Raw genomic sequence first — 12,219 nt, forward strand, 5'->3', positions numbered from 1 at the left:
ACAGTTGGTACAGTATGTCCAACTGAATACTCTCCAAACTCTGCCTCAACTTATCTCTTGAATCTTGTCATCATCATCTCCCGACATGAACCTCCTGATGCAGCCAGTTGGGACTGTTTTCTGTCCCTTAACGGGACCTCACAAATCTGAGCCTTTGCTCATAATATCACATGCTGTATGCAAGTGATATGTGGTATGCAAGATCTAGCTCAAACAGGCTCATCACAGAAAATTTTTAAATATTTAGGAATTTTTTTCAAGCCAGTTGTTAAATCATAAATAGCTTGAAATTGGCCATGTTGGAAGAAGTATTTATACCATGGAAATCGGAAAACACTACAAATCGTAACTTGGCAGAAGGGGGAGGGGTAGCTAGTTTATCAGCACATCATTGTCCTCAAATCTCCACATCATGTATTCAGATCTATCCATATTTTGGATCCCAGATGAAGTGGAATCCAGACCTTTTCTGGTTGCCCAATGTGTACCTTTGCTAGCCTCTGACAGTCTCTGTAAACTTATTATTTGTCCTAAAGTCCCACTCTTTACAGAAGATACTTCCTCAACAATATGGCAAGACAATTGAGGAAGGTGGCTGGTTTTGGTTTGGTTTAGTTTAGACGTGATTTATAGCATCTAGTGGCATGCCATGTGTTTTTATAAGTATCCAAGGATTCAGAATAGGGCTGATACATGGAATCCCTTAAGGATGCTGTAGAAATTCCAGAAGTAGGTCCCTAAAGACTTTACCACAGCTTGCCCAAGTAAGAAAGACAGTTGTTCAGGGAAGATATTATAAGTCTATATAATATTGACTCTTTCAAAAATAGATATGAGATTATTGGCATACAAACATATATACACAAAACAACTTAATAAAATACAAATAGAAAACTCAGATAAAGGAAAAATGTATTTGTACTAACTAAAGTATTAAATGCTATATTTAACCATTACATTTTGCCCTGAGCAAATAAATGAGAATATATTGAGTTACATTATTGGAAATGTGAATTTCTCATTATATAAAGGGGAAAACATTCATGGAAAGAGATGACATTTTCCTCTGTTAAATTCTGAAAGACATGTATTTCTGAAGCTTTATACATGAGATAATAAGTGATGTAATGGACAAGTTCTTCAATGTTTTTCAAAACAAGTCCAAAATAAGTTGTTTCTTATAGCTGGCCTCAGTCACAACTGAGGGCATAACCTCAAAGCATAACCCCTTCAAGGTGTCTTTGTAAGAGGCTAAGATAACTAATCCAAGTATAGACACCTAACGGTTTAATATAATCTAAGGGAAATGAAAGTAATACATATATAGTAGTATAATAAATAATAGAAGTACATAATAGTACAATCCTTATACAACATCCCTACATATCACTCCTTTCAAGAATGCATTTGGTAAGAAATGAAGAATTCCCAAGCCAGGAGTGTTGGCATTCTGTAATAGATTCAGGTCATATCTGTCATATTCTTCTCTCTGGCAAGGGCAGTAAATGGACATGTGCCTTATAAGTGGTGATTCTAATCCAGAGAACCAGAGGCCAAATACCAGAATGATCCTGGAGTCAGAGAGCTAAACCAAAAACTTGTACAAAACGGGATAGAAGAATGAGGCCCAACACAGCCCCCAAATGGATCAGTAATACAGAAAGGATGAGAGCAAGAAGAAGAAATCTGTCATAAATTATGACAAGGAGATAGCAGAGATGAACATCAAAGTTGTAGAACCTAAAACATGGCTGCAATTTTGCATGCCACCACCATTTGTTTGAGTAGGTAAGGCAGATACATTTAAAGAGATTGGATGAGATGAACAAAATCTACATTTCTTTTAAAATAAGAAGATAGTATGGCTACTATCCTTCCTATTAAAAATATTGAGTCTTAACAGGCAGCCATCGGGAAGGCTTCTCACCCTGACCCCAGATGAATCACTTCCTCTTCCTCCAAGACTGAACAACAAAGGCAAAATCCTCTCTTTTCATATTGGAGGCAAACCTTAAAATGCAAGTACCACAGAATCCAGAAATACAGACTCAGGTAATTGTCAAATGTCTCCTGGGAATAGGTTTCAACGTGTAGAAAGGAACAGAATTTGACTGGGTGTCAGGCGAGTAAAAACACATTAAGGCAAACAGAAACAGAAGGTGCTTCCCTAGTTCGCTAAGTAACTGGGTCCTCCTTGTTTGACCTCTCAGGGAAGTTTCATGTTACCCTCATGAAAGTATTCAACACGTGCATGTTGCCAGCTCAGTGCTTTGACTTTTACCAGAGACTATAAATGAAATAGGTATATGTTTCTATACACTCTGTACTTAGATCTTCTCCTCAGGATGGTAGGACTCTTTTTAATCACAATATCAATGTCTTTCTATAAGATACAACTCAATGAATACCTGTATCAACTAAGGGTCAGGACATGTTTGTCTTTTCTTTTTTTTTTTTTTTTAACATCTTTATTGGAGTATTTTACTTCTTTTTTATCAGTGAGAACTACAGAATGATGCAAAACATCATCCTTTCTGCTCAGGCTGCTGGACTATCAGAATATTTAAAATATCTTATCCCATCTTTCTGGTACAATTATTGTTCCTCATCGAATACTTTCAATCTCATTACTTTAACTGACCTATGCTAACTGCATCCATGTTTCCTAAATTATGTGACACCCTTTGAAAATTTGGGTGTGTATGTGTATGTACACATGTGTATGTATATGCAAATATAATTTTCACATAAATGCAGTTATCTGACAAGGCAAGTCCATGTATAAAACAAATATGTTCGAAATGAAAAATACTCAATCACATAGAGAGATACGTGTCTAGAAGTTACAATGGAGATTTTCTAGATACATTGTAACATGATGGGAAAGAAGAGATATTGACCGGCATGTAGATAGAGGCACTTACTAATAGAATTCTTTCCTGTTTCTTCAGTGTATTTAAGAACATGTACTATTTGGTACAATTTAGAACTTACAAATGATTGCCAAGTAATTATCATTTCATATTTGTATATTAAAATGCAGTTGTGGTGTTAATAATTTGAGACAAATCTTTTAACTTTGTCCTTAGCCATTACTTTCTCATCACTGGTTTTAATACAGATGATCAGAATTTGTGATGATGGTAATTTTTCTTGATAGATTATAATTTTATCAGGGTAACAAAAAAAAAAACCTTGCTCTGTGTGAAAAGAAAAAATATATATATTGAGTCTTTTTTTTTTTTTTTTTTTTTTTTTGCGGTATGCGGGCCTCTCACCGCTGTGGCCTCTCCCACCGCGGAGCACAGGCTCCGGACGTGCAGGCCCAGTGGCCATGGCTCACGGGCCCAACCGCTCCGTGGCATGTGGGATCCTCCCAGACTGGGGCACGAACCTGCGTCCCCTGCATCGGCAGGCGGACTCTCAACCACTGTGCCACCAGGGAAGCCCAGAGTCATTTAACCAGTTATTCCCTCTGGAATGAAAGGCCATTCCAGTTTTCCATCATAGCAGATAGAAAGAGCATATCTGTTAAATGTTTTTGCAAGAACTTTTCTCAGCTTTGGGCTGTTCGAGCCAAGCATTTAAAAAGTCCTTCATACAGTCTCAGGAGTATCCACCAAGACCATGAGATAGGTGGACATTTTTATTTTGTTCTGAAATACTTTCTCATATGTATTATCAGTCACCTACTGTGGCAGGAATGGCTCCATTATGCTCCAAGAGAACAGCTGGCTCTAAACAAAATACACACCATGGCACCTGCCAGGATGAGTTAACTGCAAAAGTAACCCCCAGGTGACTGAAGGACTTAACCTGTTCATTGATATTGACCAAGCAAACTGGTGAATGTCTGCCAAAGACAATGATCTTAACCCAGTAAATATGGAGTCATATTTTTCCATCAAGAGGCAGATACCAGAACCTATTCCCTTTTAAGGCCACCCCTACTATGCAGCAATAAAACCATGCCATCTATATTTAGGAGAGTATTTCTCCTTCTAGGAACTACGGCAGAAGAAAAGATTATTCCATGTCCCTTTCAACAATAAAATCCCCTTAGTTATAACAAAGTTCATAAGATATCACAGTAAGAGATGAATTAAGAGAAATAGATTTCACTCAAAGCAGAACAGTTATAGAGATCCAAAGACAGAATGTACATAGTGAAGATGCAATAAGTTAATACACAGTGAGGGTTTTGTCTCTGGAAATAGACAGATACTACATGGAACTGATATTGTAGAGTGATAATACTGGGGGCATGACTTAAATAATGAATGTGTGGATAGACTCGATGACATATGATTATCTTCCAATCCTAAAGTTCTATGCTTCTTGATACTGGTACAGCCTTTTGTCCAAGATCCTCCACTGGATTTCTGAACTGCTAAGTTTTCTTTGTTGGATTATTGATCTCCACAACCTAGTTTATCTCCATGTTTGTTCTCACCTTACCCTTCCCACACACACAGACATCCTCATTCTTTACTTCTGCATTCAACCACTCACGACTAGTACTAACCTTTCTGCTTACCTGGCTGTGGCTTCCTTGTTTCAGTCTTGCTCTTAAATGCTACCACGGCTGACATCCCAAAATGATAACTGTTCAGAAATGAGTCTAATTACTTTTTACAATGATGGCTGACTCTGCATAACTTTAAGTGAATCACTGTTCTTTAGTAAGCAGAAATGAACTTCTCAAAGTTTAATATATATTTCAAGTAGAGCTAAGATTCTTTCTAGCTCTCAAATTCTATGTGTTGAGCTATGAGTTTACCCAATAAAAACAGTCCTCCAGGGCTTCCCTGGTGGCACAGTGGTTAAGAATCCACCTGCCAGTGCAGGGGGCAAGGGTTCAAGCCCTGGTCCGGGAAGATCCCACATGCCGCGGAACAACAAAGCCCGTGCGCCACAACCACTGAGCCTGCGCTCTAGAGCCCGCGAGCCACAAGTATTGAAACCCGTGCACCTAGAGCCCAAGCTCCGCAACAAGAGAAGCCACCGCAGTGAGAAGCCCGCGCACCGCAACCAGAGAAAGCCCACACGCAGCAACGAAGACCCAACTCAGCCAATAAATAAATAAATAAATAAGTCCTCCACCTGAGATGTGAAACAAATACAAAATAGAACAAAAGAGTTTGACAGTTGGGATAGCAACATATCTTTTATATTGATAAATCTATTACTGAAGAATGTGGTTTACATATTTAACAAATTGGGATTCCTATTATTGGACATCAGATTTAGACACTTTTGCCCATCCAGTCACAGGCAGCATCAGACCACCACAGGCTTTAGGACAAAGAGTAGCAAAATAGAATGCATGCCCCTGGTATAGCTATGCTCCAGAAGAAAAAGGAGGGCAAGGAGATGAACTATGCATGCTTAATTCCACTCCCAAACTCATCAATCAGCAACTCTTTCTTGCTCCAAGGGGAAGTATAAGAAACCAGAGGAGGAAGGAAGAAGAGCCTTCCCTTCCCAATACCAAATATTATAATTAAATCAAGAGGTGGCATGCAAGGATTTAGACTATTTATTCCTAGTCATTTGAGAGTGATCATGTCAAGATTGGTATAGGTGATCAGTGAGAGAGGTTCAGGGAGGAGATCTGTTAGAACAAATGTGTGTCACCAACCACCTCCTACATAAACACTCTCTTTAACTGACCATCTACCAGGACTATTACTTGTCATATATTATTCTGTTATCTAAAAGTCATGTCCTTTTATTATCTTATTGAAGAAACTCTCATTTAGCACTTACTCTATGCCAGGCTCTGGGATACAAAACAAAATATAATGGTCCCTGCCCTCAAGTCCTTATGTTCTAGAAGGCAGGAGCTGTAAAGACAACTACCAAAAGACAACTCTAATAAATCAGGAAAAGAACTATAACCAAAACAAGCACATGACACCAAGGGAGCCCAAAGAAGGACTCTTAAATCAAACCAGTAAAGGCTTACAGTGAGGGGGTGATATGTATCCCGGGGTTTAAAGGATGACTTACAGGCACAAACGTAGGAAATGTAGAGAGAGCAATACATAGAATGACAGAAGGCGCACAGGGGAGCATGGGGTATCTGAGAATAACACTCAGTTCAGAGGGACTTGATAGATTTGCATTTTTTTAAAAAATCACACTGAAGAATGGATTAGAGAACCTAAAACTGGAAGCTGGGCAGCTTCTAGTAATCTGGCAAATAATCTAGGCAAGAAATGAGGGGAACCTAAGACAGACAATGAAAATGCAAATAGAGAGGAAGGGATAGATCTGGATGATATTTAAGTGTTAGAATCAACGGGACTTACACCTCTTTGGAGGAAGCAATGTGGAGACGGAGGCGTCAAGGATTACTTCTAAACTGCTAAATCCAGTTGCCACACTGCACAACTTTTTAATCTCCTAAAGCGGGGTCTTTCCTCCAAAGCTGCTTCACTCAGTTTGCAACCTGTATTCCCCAAACATTTCAGACAGAGAGACTGGCATATGCAGAGTTGTATGCCTGTGCTGTGCTAGTATCACAGCCCTAGATTTCCAAGAAGATCAAGAGTTAACTGTATTTACAAGGTTAGTATGTACTATACACATCCTCCTCCCTCTTCGTGTCATATTATAATCACTCAGATCCTGATAATTAACATGACAACTGACCCTTTGACAATCATATTAAACTGCATGACTTTTTCTACCTCCCATACTACATGGTAATTACATGCATGATAGAGAGTGGGAGGCTTTCTCCTTTAATACACTGGCTGGGGTTAAAATATTTGGGGTGTCAAACAGATGGCATCAGGCACTATATTCTGTATACAGCTCAACTTATTCCATATCAGCAGTGGAAAGGATGCCTGACAGAAAATCTATGGCTCAGGCTCCAGTGTAGAAAACATTAATGCAAACATCCTCTGCCCAAAGGACTTGGCATTTACTACACTTTCTACTGGAAGCACAAGGTTCCTGTGCCAAAGGTCAGGGGCAGAGGGATTAACTTTTCCCATATATTTAAGCAAACTGTCCATCACACCAGAAGTGCAAGCACACACACATACATGCACACCTTACTTATTGTAGTTGATTATGAAAAAGGTCAACTGAGTGATCTGCTGCCAGCACACACACACACACACACACACACACGTGCTCACACACACACATACACACCCCTGCTAACATTAGGAAAATAGAAAAGGAATGACCAGCTTTTAGATTTCAAACAATAAAGAAAATCTAGTCATTCCTGTCAATAGATTCTATTGCTTTCAAAGGTTGAAATTCAAGGATGTTCACTTTTCAGTTCAACAGGTCATTTATCCCCCAAAGACTTTGCAAAGCAAGAAAATAAACAACATGTGTGTTTGCCAAATGTCAATACGTGTTAACAAATGAATTATTGGGTAAATAATGCTTGAGGATCACTTCAACTCTCCAAATATTACAATATACTTATAAAAATCACATAGATGATTTATATTTGCCACTTAGCAAAGAATATGACACTTAGCAAAAAAATAAAGTATTTCTTTCCTGGTTTTTTTATTTGCTTGGGGATCTAGAACACTATATATATGATATAAAGTGAATATACTCACATAATGCATATGTTTTATATGTCACACATACATACATTTATATATTATATATCCCATGTTATAAATTATAAAGCACATGAAATATGTTACAAATATATGTATATTTATAAGTTTATATTTCTCCAAAACAAATCTAAGGTTTTTATATTTATATTCTTCCATTCTGTACGTTCATATTTCCCCAAAATTAAAATCTATCTAGAGTGGTAAAAACATGCACCCACGTGAGGTATATAAGAAAGTTCTAATCATCACTCCTCCTTCCCATTGTCTTTTGAGTGCATTTCGTGAATCCCAGGGAAGTAGTTAATCACCCACCGTGAGTGATGTCATCCACTTGTGTGTCATCTTGCACATCCATTACAGAGCACACACTGGGAATGTACAACATCTCCCATAGGATCATATAAAAAGGAAAACCTTCTTTCCTCCACTGATAGGTGTGAATGATGCAAAGCAGGTCAAGTTGAAAAAAAAGCTGCTCTGTAAAATTCAAAGCCAAGAAAGAGTTCAAATTGAATATTTGACAGAGACTGCTTTTAAAGAGACCTCCTATCAGTAAAAAGTGCTGTTCTCCAGGTGATTTCACAAATATTTTTAATGCCAATTCATGCCAGTATTGACACTATGTTTTGACGGTAAGAGGAATTAAAATGATTCTGAGTACCTGAGGTGGCTCTATTGACACATCAGATTACACTTAATGTTTTAACAGCAAAGCAAAGTGGAGCAAAGCAATCACCCTACCATGTCTGGCTTATTAAAGCCCTTTCCAGCCAGGATGGTGTACCTTGCGAGGAAGAGACATCTCAAATAGAATCAGTAGGCTTTGAATATTAAAAAAAAAGACTCAGAATAACACATTCTCAAGCCTTTAAAGGTTATGTTCATTCTTTTCAGTGAGACTATACAAAAACTGGCTCTTTATCGAGCACTAAGGATTTCCTCCATCGGGAATTCCCTGTCTTGAGCAGGAGGAGAATAAGCATAGCTGCAGCAAGACCCGGGCTCCAGGCCTGAAGGCTCCAAAGGTCCACCTGGGGATCAGCAAGGATCTTTGGGTCTGTGCTTCCAACAAGATATGTTAGAGCAAGGGGTCTAAGGTGTACAGGGCTTCATGAATTGTCACAATCTCATGCAATTCTAAATCTTCTAATCACGCGGAAGGGGCCTGCTTACAAAGGTCAGCTGTACAATTTGTTAAGAATTATTCCCATGGCTGAAGTCTACATGGAGAAAGTACAAAGGACAATGAAGATTAAGCTCCTGTCAGGCCAATGGGGATGACAATTCTAACATCCTCTTTCTTTCTTCAAAAACAAAAATATCATCAAAGTAGACCCTACCCAGAGGGCTGGGTATACTTTAAGTGAGAAAGAACTAATAGCCCTTTCCTAATTATTTTCTCAAACTCCCCCTCAAAAAAATCTGGCACTTTGGTAGGGAACACCTGATATTTCATACCAGTAGAATTACGTCTTGGAATTTCTAGATTTAACAGGAATTACCATAGAACGGGCATTTGTTACCAAGAGGTAACAATTCTTGTTTGTCTGTTTACAACTGAATAGGTACTTTACCTTTTTGCTTTTCAAGGTTTTTTTTTTTTTTCCATCTGATTCAACGCAACCTGGAATAGAAAGTATCTGTTCACACCTAGGACTATGGGATTTCCAAAACATTTTTTTCGTCAGTGTGTTTATATATGAATCTAAGTGGAAGAAAGCAGATAATTCTCCCTAAAAGACATATTTTGCAGCTATCTGTGGAAAACAGGCAAGCCATTGCTCGCCTAGTACTGGTAATCACAAAGCATTTTTCTGAAAGCTTTGTAAATGCTTTTTGCCCTACAGATAAGAGACTTAAAGTAGACAGAAATAAATGACAGGGCTCACAGTGACTTACCTCTATGGCACTGCTGCTTGCCTAGCAGGCTGAGAACTCCAAGCTTTTCATGGTTCCTGTCAGGTTTGACTCTCCTGCTGCCAGCCAAGATGTGCTGGCAAGGAAGGCAGTGGGGAGAAAAGAATGTGAACAGGATCTGAGTCAGCCAGACCCAGGGTTGAACACAGCTCTGCCACTTACTAGCTGGGAAGTCCAGCTTCTTCTATGGTCAAGTTAGGATGATAAACCTGTACTAGACTGTGGTTAGGAGAAGTAAATTAAAGTGTCTGGACTAGTGCTTAGAATACAGGAACTAGTTATTTTTCCTTCTTGGAGCACATGCAATGCTTTTTGCCACATTGTGAAAACAATAAATATAACAACTTATGTTTACACACCAAAGTGAGAAGTACCCCACAAGGAATAACCTACTCATCACTTTACTTAGTCCATATATGCCTTCAAATTCCCAGCAGTATTAGCCAGCTTTTTATGAACTCCCCATTGCAGAAGTCATTGGCTACATTTTCTTCCCTAAATGCATTCTCTCCAATTTAAGAGAGAGCCCAGGAGGTTGGGCTCAGAGTGGAATGGATATCTAACATGTTGACTGCAGATTCTCACCACTGCTAAAGCTCCAGAGTAAGAGCAGAGGATAACTGAACTAGAAAAAAAGCTTTTGTTAATTCTCACATTCATAATTAGTTTGGTATGATCAAAAATAGATGTCCCCACTGTACCCAGGGTAGTTTCTTGGCTCCGGACACGCAGGCTCAGCGGCCATGGCTCACAGGCCTAGCCGCTCCATAGCATGTGGGATCCTCCCAGGCCAGGGCATGAACCTGTGTCCCCAGCATTGGCAGGCAGACTCTCAACCACTGCACCACCAGGGAAGCTCCAGGGTAGTTTCTTAGTATCCTCTCTAATTCAGAGGAATGCTGCCTTAGCTCTGTCCGTGTTATCTCCACACTGAGCCTGTGGGAACCCGATGCACCACACAGCCCTGACACCTTCAACTCTTGCATCCACCGCTCTCCCCATTGACAGGCAGAGGAATGAAGTTCTGAAGCACCATGTGCTCTGTTTCTGCTTTTTCCTCTCCCCCATGGCCAGCTCTCAAAATATATATTGTGGTTTTACCATTACTTGACTTCCCTTCTCCTTCCCCTGCCCCAAACTCACTTTTTCTGATCATTACCCACATCAACACAGAACTATTCAGCAAAAAGGATTACACTGCATTTAAAAGTTTTTTAAATTATGTATCTATACATGTATATACATATATATTAAGATAGCCACCTTAAAAATAAAAATATATATTCTAATATATTTATTTTACATCTCTTTTGGAAGAAGCTAGAAAGAAAGGGAGGAAGGTAAAAAGAGAGAAAGAGAGAGAATTTGTCTTTCTTCAGTTTTTCATATGAGTGTTACTACTTCTACACCGTTATAGTAGTCTCCAATTATAAATTGCTGTTGGCTTTCTTAGGATCAATATGCCCAGAAGTCTAAATCAAATCTGAATTAAGATCAAATCCTCTTTCAGCTATTATGTCTACATATTGCCAAATCCCCCAAGACAACAGAGATCGTCTCTCCAAAGTGGTACCTCCTCATCCACCATCCTGCCAAGTTCTGCTTTTTATCGTTGGATCCATATGTTGAGTCAACACGTATACATTGAGTCAACACGTACACCAGGGACTGTACTGCACTGGGTGTACAAAAATATATAAAGCACTGTTCCTGACCCTGAAGAGCTCAGAATAAATAAGGGAGGCAGAGAAACCAGCAATTAAACTAACATAATGGATACAATATTAGGATTATGCACATGACACTAGGAGGGCTAGAGAAAGAAAATAATTCAAACTAAGAAGTCATGGAGGGCTTCCCAGATTCCAAACTGGGTTCCAAAGGTAAAAAGGTGTTCCTAGGGCTTCCCTGGTGGCGCAGTGGTTGACAGTCCGCCTGCTGATGCAGGGGATACGGGTTCATGCCCCAGGCCGGGAAGATCCCACATGCCGCGGAGTGGCTGGGCCTGTAAGCCATGGCCACTGAGCCTGTGCGTCCGGAGCCTGTGCTCCGCAACGGGAGAGGCCACAGCAGTGAGAGGCCCACGTACCGCAAAAAAAAAAAAAAAAAAGGTGTTCCTAGCAATGAAAATAGCACATGCAATGACATGGGAGTATGAAACAGCACTATACTTATGGAAAACTGCTCTTCATCTAGTAAAAGGGCCTCAGAGTAGAGTGGTAGGAAATAGGATTAGAGAAGCAAGCACAACTAGATCATGAAGAATTTGGGGTGCTAAATTTATCCTGTGGGCAATAAGGACTGTCAAAGAATTTTAATCAAGGAAGTGATGTAATCATACTTGCATTTAAAAAGCTATGGCCATGGGCTAAAGGCTAAATTTAAGTGGGATGGAGGGTAAAGCCATGGAGCCCATGCAACTTGTAATCCAAGCAAGAACTGCTAAAGCAGTAGACTTGGCTATAAAAAGGTAGGGAATTTGGGAGCTAAGACTGGACAAACCATTTATACCTATTAAGTGAGAATGAAAATGGACAAAATAATCTCAGATGACTCCTGAGTCTCTATCTTTGGTAGAATGATGGTGCCATTCCCTAAGACAGGGACCATGGAAGGAGGAACATATTTGGAGGAAAAATGAGCAATTCAGTTTGGACATTGAATTGAGGTACCCATGAAACACAGGAGAACAGTAGTC

The sequence above is a fragment of the Delphinapterus leucas genome, chromosome 6 (genome assembly GCF_059928025.1).
Source record: "Delphinapterus leucas isolate spDelLeu-1000000601 "Yukka" chromosome 6, BTC_Dleu_Yukka2, whole genome shotgun sequence".
In the NCBI taxonomy this organism is placed as follows: domain Eukaryota; kingdom Metazoa; phylum Chordata; class Mammalia; order Artiodactyla; family Monodontidae; genus Delphinapterus; species Delphinapterus leucas.